This window comes from Gavia stellata, chromosome 1 (genome assembly GCF_030936135.1).
Source record: "Gavia stellata isolate bGavSte3 chromosome 1, bGavSte3.hap2, whole genome shotgun sequence".
Taxonomy (NCBI): domain Eukaryota; kingdom Metazoa; phylum Chordata; class Aves; order Gaviiformes; family Gaviidae; genus Gavia; species Gavia stellata.
The window spans coordinates 121,422,490-121,435,038 of record NC_082594.1 but is presented as its reverse complement, the minus strand read 5'-3'; positions in this window follow the sequence as shown (position 1 = coordinate 121,435,038).

Genomic DNA, 12,549 nt, shown 5'->3' with positions numbered 1-12,549 from the left:
GGTTTTGCTGTGCTTTGTTTGGAGGGCTTTGCATTCAGCCCCTTGGAAAAGGAGAATCAGAAATCCTACAAAATACTAATGATGTGCATGGTGACTCTTGTGTTTGCCGGTAAGCATTCATCCAGCTGAAGGAAGATGATATAGAAACAGACCATACAGTATCATAACGTTAGCATTGAAAACAAATATCCTGATAATCTCTCACAGGAAACATCAGGTTATTTAAATATAAAAACTCGTGAGATTCACACATCAGAACCTGAAGAAAGGATATAAATCAGAGCTAGGAAATTCAGGAAGGGGTCTTTTTAACTGAAGGCAGACTTTTCATGACTCTCCAATTAAAAGTACATGCTTTGAATTTGACTTAACATCCCATCTAAACCAAGCATGAGCTTGATACTTTTCATATAATCTTAAACTAAAGAGAACTAGGAACATGTCCTTATTTATATAATTTTGAAACAGTAAAAGCATGGGGAGGCACTAAAAAGTAATCATATTGCTTCATTTGCATAATCCACTTAACACACACATTCTGTTCACACAGTCTCAGTGATGGGTTTTCAGATAATACAGTGATAGAAATTTGAATATTTAAAGCATGGCACTTTCAGTATCATAGAAACTGGAAGCTGATAGAGGCACCTTCAGCAGTTTCAGGTTCAGGGAGAAGCTTGCAGCACACCAAAGTCTGCTATTTGCTTGAAATCTCACTTCCTAAATGCCAAATACATACTGCAAGAGATTAGATCCCAAATTCTTTTCCTCATCCAGTAATGTCAAAGATCTGGCAGTGATTTTTACCATCATGGCAGTAGACAAAATCTGATCCTCTAACAGAAGAAAAAAACCATATAGACTTCAGGAAAAAAAAAAAAGAAAGCTAACCCTGCAATTTTCAACTTCAAAATATAATTGCATTGCAGTTGGCAAGATGTTATGACACTTCAGAACTTTGACTTATGTGTAGTTTCTTTCTCAAAAAAATTATATCTGCTTATTCTATTACAAAAGAGTTAAGTAGTTTCCGCTGACCAAATCAGGTAGGTTGTTACTCCACTGAAGTATAAGGGAGGGTGAAGAGACTTGGTTCAGCTCTGCTAAGCGTGGAAGGGAGTCTTGAGCTGGATTTCTGTATTAAGACCAGAATCCAGAAGACAAATGCATTTTGATTGTAGTACACATAAGTCATGCTCTTGTTACAGAAGTGTCGGTATAGTCAGAATGATCAAGAACAGTACGAGGATACTGTTACTAAGAAAGCCGGTGCCAAGCCATAAGAATCCCATATGTGTTACTCTTGGCAAGCTGGTATGCCAACAGCTCATTCTTCTTCTTATGTAGATTGGTTCCCTAAACTGGCATGAAGCCCCATAGAATGACTTCACAGGACACATACATTAAAACAGATAAATGTACACATCATATCAAACTGAACAGACATGGTGTGGATCCCAAAGGGGAAGCTTATGAAATCCTGGCATGTGGCTTGAGAGGTCCTGGTCCTCGTTTGCCACAGGCTTTTTAGTGAGGCTCTCACAAGACTTTATTCAAGGCAAGAGAAAAATAAAACTGAGCTACAGCTTATCTAGATGCTATGTGTTGTATCTGAATCTTGTAGTTATACTGTTGCTATTTCATTAAAAATCATACTATTGCTATTTCATCAAAAATAGTGTTTTTTTTTCCCTATTATTTAAAAGGAAAAAGTAACACATTCAGGTAAAACATTCTGGTTCATTTGATTCATTTCTCTAAGTGTTTAAGCCTTTCCAGCCACTAAATTCTACAAATAGATTGGACAAGGAGAAAACCTTGCCAGCCTTTTATCTGGGAGTAAATGCCACATTCTTCCTATTATTTCCAGCTGCAAAAGTATACAGACTATACAATCCCAGGTATATGACTATTTTAAATCTGCCATTCCAGTCCTGCCTTTTCCTGGACCTATTGCTGCAACAGCTCAATTAAGAAAATATACAATAAAATCTATGCCTCAGATTACAGTAGCTAATGGAGGATTGTTACAACATCTTGCAGAACTGGAAATGAATATCAGATCTTTAGCGGGCGCTCATTATTAAATAATGAAGTTATAAGCCTAGCATAAGCAGTTTTAGAGTGGATTTTATGAAGCCCTAAAGGCGAAATCGTTGTTTAATTTCATTAAAATGGGGGGAAGACTTCCAGATGGATAAAACTTTGAAACATATTTTTCTGTCTAACATGGAACATTAATTAAACAAACTCTTCTGGGAACAGTGAAACAAAATCCTAGATTTGTACAGACTCTGTCTTTTGTCCCCTAAATCTCCGCACCCTGGTACCCCAGCTCCACCCTGTATCCTCACCAGGCAAAAGGAAACAAGTGCCTGATTATTTTGCCAGCTAGCTGTTGCCTTAAACAATGAATAAAAGCTAAATTCTGCATGAGTGAGGCATTCGTTCTGGGTGTGTCCCTGCTATGCCGCTGCCAATTTTTATGAAAACTTCAGGAACTAATTAGCTGAAATGCCTGCTCTTTGAAATTTCATTGAAATATGCCAATTGATTAAAAAGTTATGGGGAAACAGGAGAAGGGGATCAGAGATTGATGGATAGGACTATGTAACAGGCAAAGTCTGATGTGTGTATAACCTGACAAGTTTAAGGCATATATCTTAATATTCATCAGATAACTTGAGCAAGCTACTCCCTGGGTGCTAAGTTATTTGTACTGGGAGGGAGGCCCTGTGATTAGTAACTTGTAAAAAAACAACCAATCAAAAGACACCCCCTGCTCCCCCGCAAAAAACCCCCGAACCCCAGAAGACCCAAAAAGTCCCCACCTTTTTGGTTTGGAGCTCTTCCCCTGTTCAGATAGGTTTCAGGTTCACCTAAGGCTTGTCTTCACACAGAGTGACTAGCTACTTTTGCAAAATATTTTTTCCTTACAGAAACGTACTCTAAATGACCTAGTATTCTTCACAACTGTAACATGTTGGATTGTAATGCTTGAAGTATATAAAAAGCAAACGTCAGTGTCTATATGCACATTCTAAATACTATGAGTAATATAAACAAGTGAAGAAAACTGTAAGAGTTTTGATTACACGTAGTATTACAAAGACTACAAATAGTAGAGAAAGCTGAATGAGGTAAGGTGGTAAAGAGCAACCGTGCCCTGAAAGTTTGTGTCTAATTTATTCTGCACTCTCTGCCTGTCCTGGATGCACCATTTACTGAGTAACCATAGATATTTTCAAATATATAGTCCAATATCAGCAGTAGCGGCAAGTTCTCCTAGACATTTCTGTTGGCACGAAACTATTTGGAATTCTTAGTCTACTGGGCACCATACAAGAAATTAAAAGTTCGATGTAAAAACACACAAGGTATCTTATACTCTCAGCATTTTCTGAAACAAAACTATTTCTTCCCTCTCCACACCCTCAGTTATCTCATGACAAAACACTCAATTTCCCTATGCCTGTGCTTGGTCATGCACTGGTATGCTATTGTCTTGACAGAAGCCTGATTTTCAGGAAGTGTTTATTTCACATTCCAGTTTTCTGAAGAATAACTAAAACCAGCTGCAGGGTCAATTTGCTGAAACATCCACAAGTCACTAGTTACTTTGAAAATATTTGTCTAAAATAAATTTTGGAAATATTTCCAAATGTTTTTCAAGAACACTGAAATGTCAAGGGTTTTTTGCACTACACATTAAAGCTGAACTGAAAAAGCTCTTAGATGAGCGCAGACAGTGTCCCTGAGCATTACCCAAGAAAGTTATCATTGATAATGCTTTATGGGGGAACATAATGCATCGATTTATTAATTGAAAAAAACACAGTAAGTTGACAATTTCTGCCAGTCAGATTTCATGCTTATGGACTAGAAGTTTGCTCATCATCTGTAATTAGCACATTTATCGAGTTAGGTAATACTACTTAATCAAATTCCAGTATATTTAACCATCTGGTAATTGGCAGGTGGAGGAAAAGAGCATGCAATGAGCCTGATTTTATCGGAACAGTACTTGAAGGTTATGTAAGAAAGAATTACATAATACTGAAAAAGCAAGCTGAATTGGGGATGGGGGCATGTGTGTAAATATGCATAACAAGAAAACGGTGTAATGAAGGTACTGACTCTGGGAATTCTTAGTCTACTGGGCACCATACAAGAAATTAAAAGTTCAATGTAAAAACACACAAGGTATCTTATACTCTCAGCATTTTCTGAAACAAATATAATTCATTTCATAATAAAGAACAGAAAGGCCATTTCTGGAAATTGAAACTGTCTGGAGTAGTTCTGGCTACAATTTGGACCAGTTTTAACCTGCCAATAAAGTCATTCATATAGTGTAATAACAAGTTTTTCATTACATCTCTGTATTCATTGAGATCAATGACGTGGATAGCGAACACCAATGTTTTTGTTTTTTTTTTTTAAATAAGTTTTTATACGATAATTGGCCCATCTGTTTTGTTAGCTGGAAGCAGACTTTGATTGTGTAGTATTGACAATTCAGCCTAAACCTTAATTCAGTCAAGGACAAAGACTTTTGTAGGAATGACTCTCCACTTCTTTTGTAGCATTTGATAGAGAGCGTTATTTTGGCTTAAGGGGAAAATAACAAGGCACAGTCTTCTGGATGGGTCTCATGGCTAGAAGGAACCTGTATGAACACCAAGTTGGAAGAACATAAGACAGCAATGCAACTAACAGCCGCTAGATGCCTTTGGGGTAACCTAGGATGTCAAGCAGTAAAATTAGGATGATGGGTCAAAACCAGACAGATGTGTCTTTGGAAAAGGGGGACTGGCTGACACCAAACTAAGCTGCAGAAGGTGGTCAGAATGAATCGAGCAATATTTTATTTGGTGACAGAAGGAATCGTATTGTGCCTGTGTTGCATATTCTTAAAGCATTAACACCTGTGGACCCAGCCAAACACTTACTGCTTTATAAAGGATTTTTCACGTAGAGTTATATAAATAAAACTTCCAGTTATTAACACATAGTGAAAATAGCAATAAAAATCTGGCTTTCAAAGATGAGAAAATATTCAACATATATTAGAATGACTGTACGCAATTTTCAAAATGGCAAAATGTACTGGGAACAGAGCATTCAAAATTGTTTGCCTACCACTCATGTTTATTTGCCTGTGGCTTTCCATTGAATCATCTCTGAATCACTTCCATTACCTCTGAATAGTCAGCATTGCCAGCCCTCTGAGACATGTCACTGAATGCATCGAATGATACAGCCATAAGAAAGCCAGCAAGTTAAGAATGAATTCTTACCTTATTCATGTCAAATGTGTGAAATACTTGTTCAACGTAGCTGTTAGCTTCTGGAGTAAGTCCGTGTAGATCCAGGACATGTTTAAATTCATGCATACAAAGTTGTCCAGACGGGCACTCCTTCATAAATTTTGTGTACCAGTGGTGAATTTCCATAGCATTAATGTCATCTGCTGATCCAGCAGCACCCATAGCATCAAACATACCAAGCAACCTTTTTCAGTATTTATTCGTCCAAATGTTCATTTGTGCTTCCCAACAATGATTATTCAAACACCAATTCTGCCTTTGAGAGCTACTTTAAACCTCTTACAGGTCACTACCAATATAGACTAAGTAAATATAGCACCTTAGCAAGATTACTGGTGCCCAGTTTTAGTGCACCATGGTTTTATCAGCTGATTACAGTCTTTGTGCACAGTCAGTTTGCAGAGCCTCAGCAGGGCATGAGGACTGATTATGCTGATTCTCATCTTACGTTGGCATCTGTGGTGCTAAAGTTATGTAAACTGGATGAATATTGAATAAGCAACACACAGGGACTTTGAGAGTAGCTTCTAAACCTTTGTTTTAAAATGCACAAGGTTTTAACTAAACCTTAAGCCCCATTTTAGTATTTGGATACCTTTTGTGCAGCCGCCTTGTAGCAACTGACTTTTCAATTACTTCTGTACATACTGTGGTCCAAATTGTACCTTATAGGCCAGAACTGCAACATGATTTGACTTGGATAACCTGAAAAAAACTGAAAGCAGCTATACACTTAGCAAAAAATTGCCATTGTCTTTAGACAGCAGTTCTACAAGCATCTGAGTCTTGCATAAACCAATGTTGTCCTAAAAACTGCTCCCCCACTGCCACTGGTCATTCAATCCCATGCTTTCCCTTCCCTTAGGCCAGCATAAGTGTCTATGCTTGCACTTGGGAACAACTGTAAGAACAGATCCAGGCAAAAATTTGCAACAAAATTGAATACTAATAAATATAGTTAGCTTTACACAACATTATTTAAATTTTGCATTGCCTGGTCTCACAAAACATTGGGTTATACAAGAGAGCAGATTAAGTGGGGACGGAAAAGGGTGGCCAGCAGTAGAGGGGGTGCAGGACTGCTTCTTCTGCTGATTCAAATTGTTTGTGGAAACTTGTAATGTCATAATGTCTGCGCTGTATAGCAGTACGTAGCAGTTTACAGTATTAAAGCCTTACAGCATATGCTATGGCACGCAGTAGTTAAAGACTAAACTGGTAGAATATAAAAATACAATTGTCACACTTAAGCCTACTGTAAAGGTGTTGTCTCACTGATGGCATTCTGGTGGGGTCTCACAAGAGGAAAGGTGAGCGCTACTCGAGCAGCATTTCTACTTCACTCTGCAGAGCAGAACGCAGTCCGGCTGCCCCTGGAGTGCTGTACAGCTGCATGAGCTGAATTTTCCTCTGGGCCAAGGTTCAGGCTAGTTCAGTTGCAAAAGTGGTATCAACAGCCATGAGAGACCAATTTGATCTCAAAACTGCAAAGAAACTGAACGCTACTGTTGGACACGACACGAAACCTGATTTTCAGGTGACACGAGGGATGAGCGGTGGTGCATCCGTTGGGTGTGTACAGTGAGGGTGGCGTAACTGAATCTGGGCAAGCTGCCCCTGCAGCAGAAAGTTTATGGCAGGCTCTGTGTCACAGCATACAGTTTCATGTAGTTATCCAGTATTTTGAACTCTGTTTAATTCTTTAGGCAAATAAAGAGCTGGGACACACTAATCACGTAAGATCAGAATTGCAAAATATTTCTTAGAAATAGCCTTCACTGCAAAAGGTGACAGGGCTGGAACAAGCTGGGCCATGACTGGAAGAGGCTTTCAGCACGTATTTATAACTACATTGCATAAACCAGAGTCTGCAGCCAGTCAGGGCAATGCTGCTGAGGAGGGAGAGAAGGGAGAAAAAAGCACACCCAGATGCCTGGAGGCCTTCAATAGCAACATATACTGTAGCTATCATTAAAAGGTGGTTTTTCTAATCTCTAGTCTTTCCTTGCACTGCTTTCAACAGTCTCCCCAGAGCAACAATAACCGTCTGCTAGCATGCTGTCAGTTATAGAATCAAGGCCTTCAATACGGAGAAGCAGCAGGGAATACCTGTGTAAAATACTGAATAAAACCAGAATAAATCTGAAACACGTGAAGTGGTATTTGGAAATACTCTGCTTCAAAATATCACTAGCAGGCAAAGAATACTGTATTTGTAATAACCAAGAGCTGCAAGCAAAAGAAAGGTAGCTTGAAGTAGCAATCTTCAGTCTTTTATCTTTGTTCATCAAACCTAAGTTTTCAATAGTAATAGGAAATGCTGACACAGAATTTTCCAAATTTCTTGTTCAAAAAAAGAGGAAGTGTTTTAAAACTCAAATGTTAACCAGACTTCAATTTTTTTTTTCCCAGAAATAACAGCAGTATTCAAAGGAAAAAAACAAAGGTTTCAACCATAAGTTTCAGAAGCCACAGACAATTAGTTTTTTTGTAAATATAGGAGTCTACAATCATGTTTTGTACCTTTTCATTTTCAAATGTGCTTCTGAAAAAAGCGACAGCATAAATCTGAGTATCAAAGACTAAGTCATCAAAGTCCTTGAAAACATGTATATTTCTTTCATATGGCATGAAAGAATCTCCTAACTCTGTTGTGTTGGTCCTTACAGAAGACAAGGTTAAAACTCCAGAGAAATCCACATTTTATTTAAGTAACTCTTCAAGATAATCATCAAGCTGTTCTAAATTATCTATGATTTGAGGAATCTGAAAAAACCTTAAATTTTACACTGCAGCATTTGACAAACTAAGCATACGAACAAGCACTACATGCTTATCAGCAAAGGTCATAATTAAAAAAGAAATAAGAGAGAACACCCAGAGGACTTGAAGAAGCAGTGCAATAGCCCAGAATAAAATGGAAACATGGAAGCTAGAATTAAGTACAAACAGGAGAAGAAACTACTTTTAAAGGAGTTCTTGTAGGCCACATTCCTGTTAGGATAGCTTTACTGGGGCATTGTAGTGATGAAGTACACACAGATTAGAAGGGCTATGCTGTCAACACTGTTCTTTTTAGCAATTTAATACTATCCTCACTTTCACTCTGAGGAAAAGATACTTCTCTAGTTAAAGCACAATTTTCTCAGACTTATCATATCTACACATCCAGGTTAGTGGGGAATTATATTTCTTCACATGTATGACCCTACAAGCAAAGTCCAAAAGTAGAATGAGGGAGAATGCAGAAGCAGTGAAGAACTTGCATTGTAGGTCTGTAGGCAATGTAGTATAAAGGGGAGGGAAAGCAGCTAGAAGAGGAAAAGAAACACACAGCAGAGAGACTGACAGGACTTTGAGAATGCAAAGCACTTCAAGAAAGGATGAAAAAAAATATAATTCTGCCATAAAAGAAGTGTGAGGCCGGGAAAGAAGAAGCTGAACTTATGCATCAGAGTGAAAACCAGAATTTAATTCCAAAGACTTAAATCCAGCATCAACAGTCTTACACAGAAACCTATTGCCCGAGTAGTGCCTGTATCAAATATATACCATGTGCTTAGTTTCCTCTGAACATGACTAGAGAAAAAAAAGGCCAGGTCACCTGGAGCCTCTCAGCACTGTACCAGCACCTGCACTTAGACCTTCATATGTGATGGAAGTCACTCAAGGCTACTAACACAGGTTATGAAATAAAGGCCCTTGAGGCTCTGATAAACTGTATCTAGGAAATTTCAAGTTTTCTGTGCATGATGCTATGAAATATAGGGGAAAATGTAATGAAGCATTTGAAACATAAAAATCACAGACAATGAGGACAACGATATCAGGACAGACAAATCAACAGCTATTTTATGGAGAAGCTTCAAGGGACTAAACTCTGACCCCAGTTTTTTCCTCATAACAAAATTCTCACTAAGTATCTCTCAGCATTACATATTAGCACCATCAGTCTCTGCAATCCACAGGAATAAGATGCTTGGACTTTAAAGACGTAGGAAGACAGCGCCATTTAGAATTTTTATCTGATCCCTTTGCTACGGTGACAAGCAACAATCTTAACTGTGGCCATAAAAGTCACAGGTCACTGAACTGAAAAATCTTACTTTTCTTTAACCTCAAGAGAGCCTTTCTGGAATTCTTTGAAACATTTCTGCAACATAATTTGAGAAAGGTTCACTCAGATTTCTTTAAGAAAGAAAAAAGAACGTTTGTGTAATTATACTGTGGAAGTGATTGTCACAAGTTGGTATGGAGGCTAAAAGTAAATAGGAGTTCAAAGAGCAATTAGACAATTTCATGGAGGAAAAGCCCATTAAACCCATTTATTGAACTTGTTATTTCATTGAGTGGCCACAGGCTGTTGGAAGCAGGGAGGGTGACTAAGGGGTACCCATTCCCCAGGCACATGCTCCTGGCTATTGCCAGAGACAGGCATGATCCAAAGAGTGTTTAATTGGCTTATCTTTATCCAGCTTGTGGTCAGACTGAATGAATGAAGAGCAATCATTTTGGAAAAAATTATGCTATTTCAAAAGTCCTGTCTTCGATGGATGTCTGGGTACAATGCAGGCAAACCCAGTTTATTTGTAATTTGCACATTTATCGTAAAAGCATTGATGCAAATTATTTTTTCCCGTACAGTTTCTATTTGCGCCTTCCCATAATTTTTTCACACAGGCTTAGTGCTTCCTTTTTAGGACCCTTTCTGTTTTAATTTGCCTGTAAGCTTCTCAGTGTGCTTGTATGTGAAAATATGCAACTCTGAATACACAGTAATAAACCTGTAAATTAGTGGCTTATTATTGCGTTATGTCCTATATCTGTTCTCTTAAGTGACAAAACAATACATACGCAGAAAACTGTCTGCTACCGAAGTCATGATACATACAGGGACAAAACAGGGTTCTACTGATATCAGCTAATAAGAGAACAAAAATCACAAACAGGTGTGATAGCCTACACTGATGAGATGACTAGATGGCAATTAACGTGTAATTCTTCCTCTTTTATTTTTTTTATTATTATTAATTAATTAATTAATTTTCAGTGGTTGTCATAAACTTTACTAGATGCCTCAAAATTAGTTTTGTAAATTGCTTCTGAATTGTTGGTAAGGTTACTTAAGTAATATTCTAATGCTGCTAAAGCCCTTTATAAAGTATTAAGGTGACATCATTATCTTTCTGGGACTCTTATACAACACAGACACTATTTTATCTTAAAAAAAACCCCAAACCAACCAACCAACAAACAGAAGCCAACCATCCCCTTCCCTCCACCCTAAGTGGAAAAAAGAGATAGCATAAATACAAGTTATTCCTCCTTCAGAAGGATATTAAATATCAAATTCACCAAAAGGTATTAATGAAACAATGTAACAATTAATATTTGTAAAGTGATAATACAAACTTAAGTTGAAGAACATACATAATAACATGCTTAGCACCACCAGCCTTGAAAAGAAATCTTACATTTAATAAGTCATAATTCGATTTGACAGCAGTAATTCCATCTAAGCTGTCAGTCCTTGCTGGGGCAGAGTCTGGCATTATCTAAGCAGCGAGATTAGTGCTACGTGAATGGGCATAGGAATTCACAGCACACAAAGCCTCACGTTACTGCGGAGCACCTGGGCACAGAAGGACTCGTTGGGAAACAGGAGCAGATTCAACTCTGGTGCACCAGGGCATGTCTCCAGGCTACAAATAATCCATAGCTGGACATCTATGCTACCTGTATGCATCTATGCTTGTAGATGGACATGCAACTAATTCTGGAAGCCCAGGACAGGACACATTTTTCTTCTTTTGTTCCTTAACTAAAAATACTTGAAATTAAATGCAATTTACCATGTAAAGGCACTTCAGTAATTCTGCCATCTTTCCCCTCAGGCTACTAAGTTTTCCTTGAACAGCTGTGTTTGTAACTCTCAGCTTTGCTGCGATTTGCTAGGATACTCTGCTCTATAGATGCGGCGAGTGAGGGACAGAGTTTTTCTCCATGTTTTTTTATTTTTAAACAGAACCAAATAGTCTTTCAGATCTAAAGGGACTGTTTTGGTTTTTTTATCCCGGATAAAGGCAACCCTGCACTCCCTTTAAAATATATTTCTACTGAGAACTGCTATAAATATTCATCTGCATGTAGAGAATTACTGGCTAATAACCTGCCACGGTTAATAACGCATAACAGGGGACATGCAAACAATGGCCTGTAAGGTACATCCATGGTTCTTGTCTGATCAACAGCAACTGATGCAGAATGGACTCAAGTGATTACAGTAACTTACTTTATAGCGTATCCCAAAAGTTTTATCTGAACCTTTGCCAGCCTGTTGAGAGCCACAATGCCAGGTTTTTACACTACTGAGGTCAGACTGAAAAAACTTGTGTTTTGTGTTCTCTTTGCTGTTTTTCTGTCAGAAGGACCCCAAATAGTTGAGAGCAAGATCTGTTAATAGGATAGGACAAAGAAAACAAAAAGGAAACTGGTACCTTTTTATCTTATTATCAGCATTTGGTATTAGATCCTGAGAGGCAATACACAAAAATAAAACCAGCATGGAATTTAATTTAAAAGAAAGATGTAGGAAAGTCCTTCGACCTTTTATACTTTATATTCCTCAAGAGGAATTTCATCACTACTATGCTATGCATCACTGACTGAGCTGCAAAATTGTCTCACACTGCCACAGCAATCTCAGAGATAGTTCCTGATTGCTGTAATTCTTGACAAATTTTAAGATATGAAAAAATATCAGTAGGCACAACATTTATTCAACTGTTTTTTGACTGAGTATTGACAAAGAGTATTCCTCTGTGTTTCAGCCTGAAGAACTGATGAAAATACATGTTAGAGAATTTACTCTTCACTAAGAAGTTGCACTCTACAAGTAGGAAGGCAGAACTTGGATGCTTTTAGAAGAGGAATGTATGTGCTTAATCAGCACATGCAATTAAAATAAAGGCACAGGAAATCTGGTAGAGTTTAGAAAGTAAAGATCACTGTTTCCAGGCAATTTTGCTGATGTATTACATATTTCTTTTTTGCATTTTTAAAGTATTTTCATCATCATTTAATAGGTCAGCATATCCGCATTCACTGTTAAGAGTAAACCACTTGAACTCTAAGCTCTGAAAAATTGGATTCAGACTTGCAATCAAAATTTGAAAAGAAACAAAGGGGAAAAAAGTAATTTGGATTCCAAAGCTGTTTG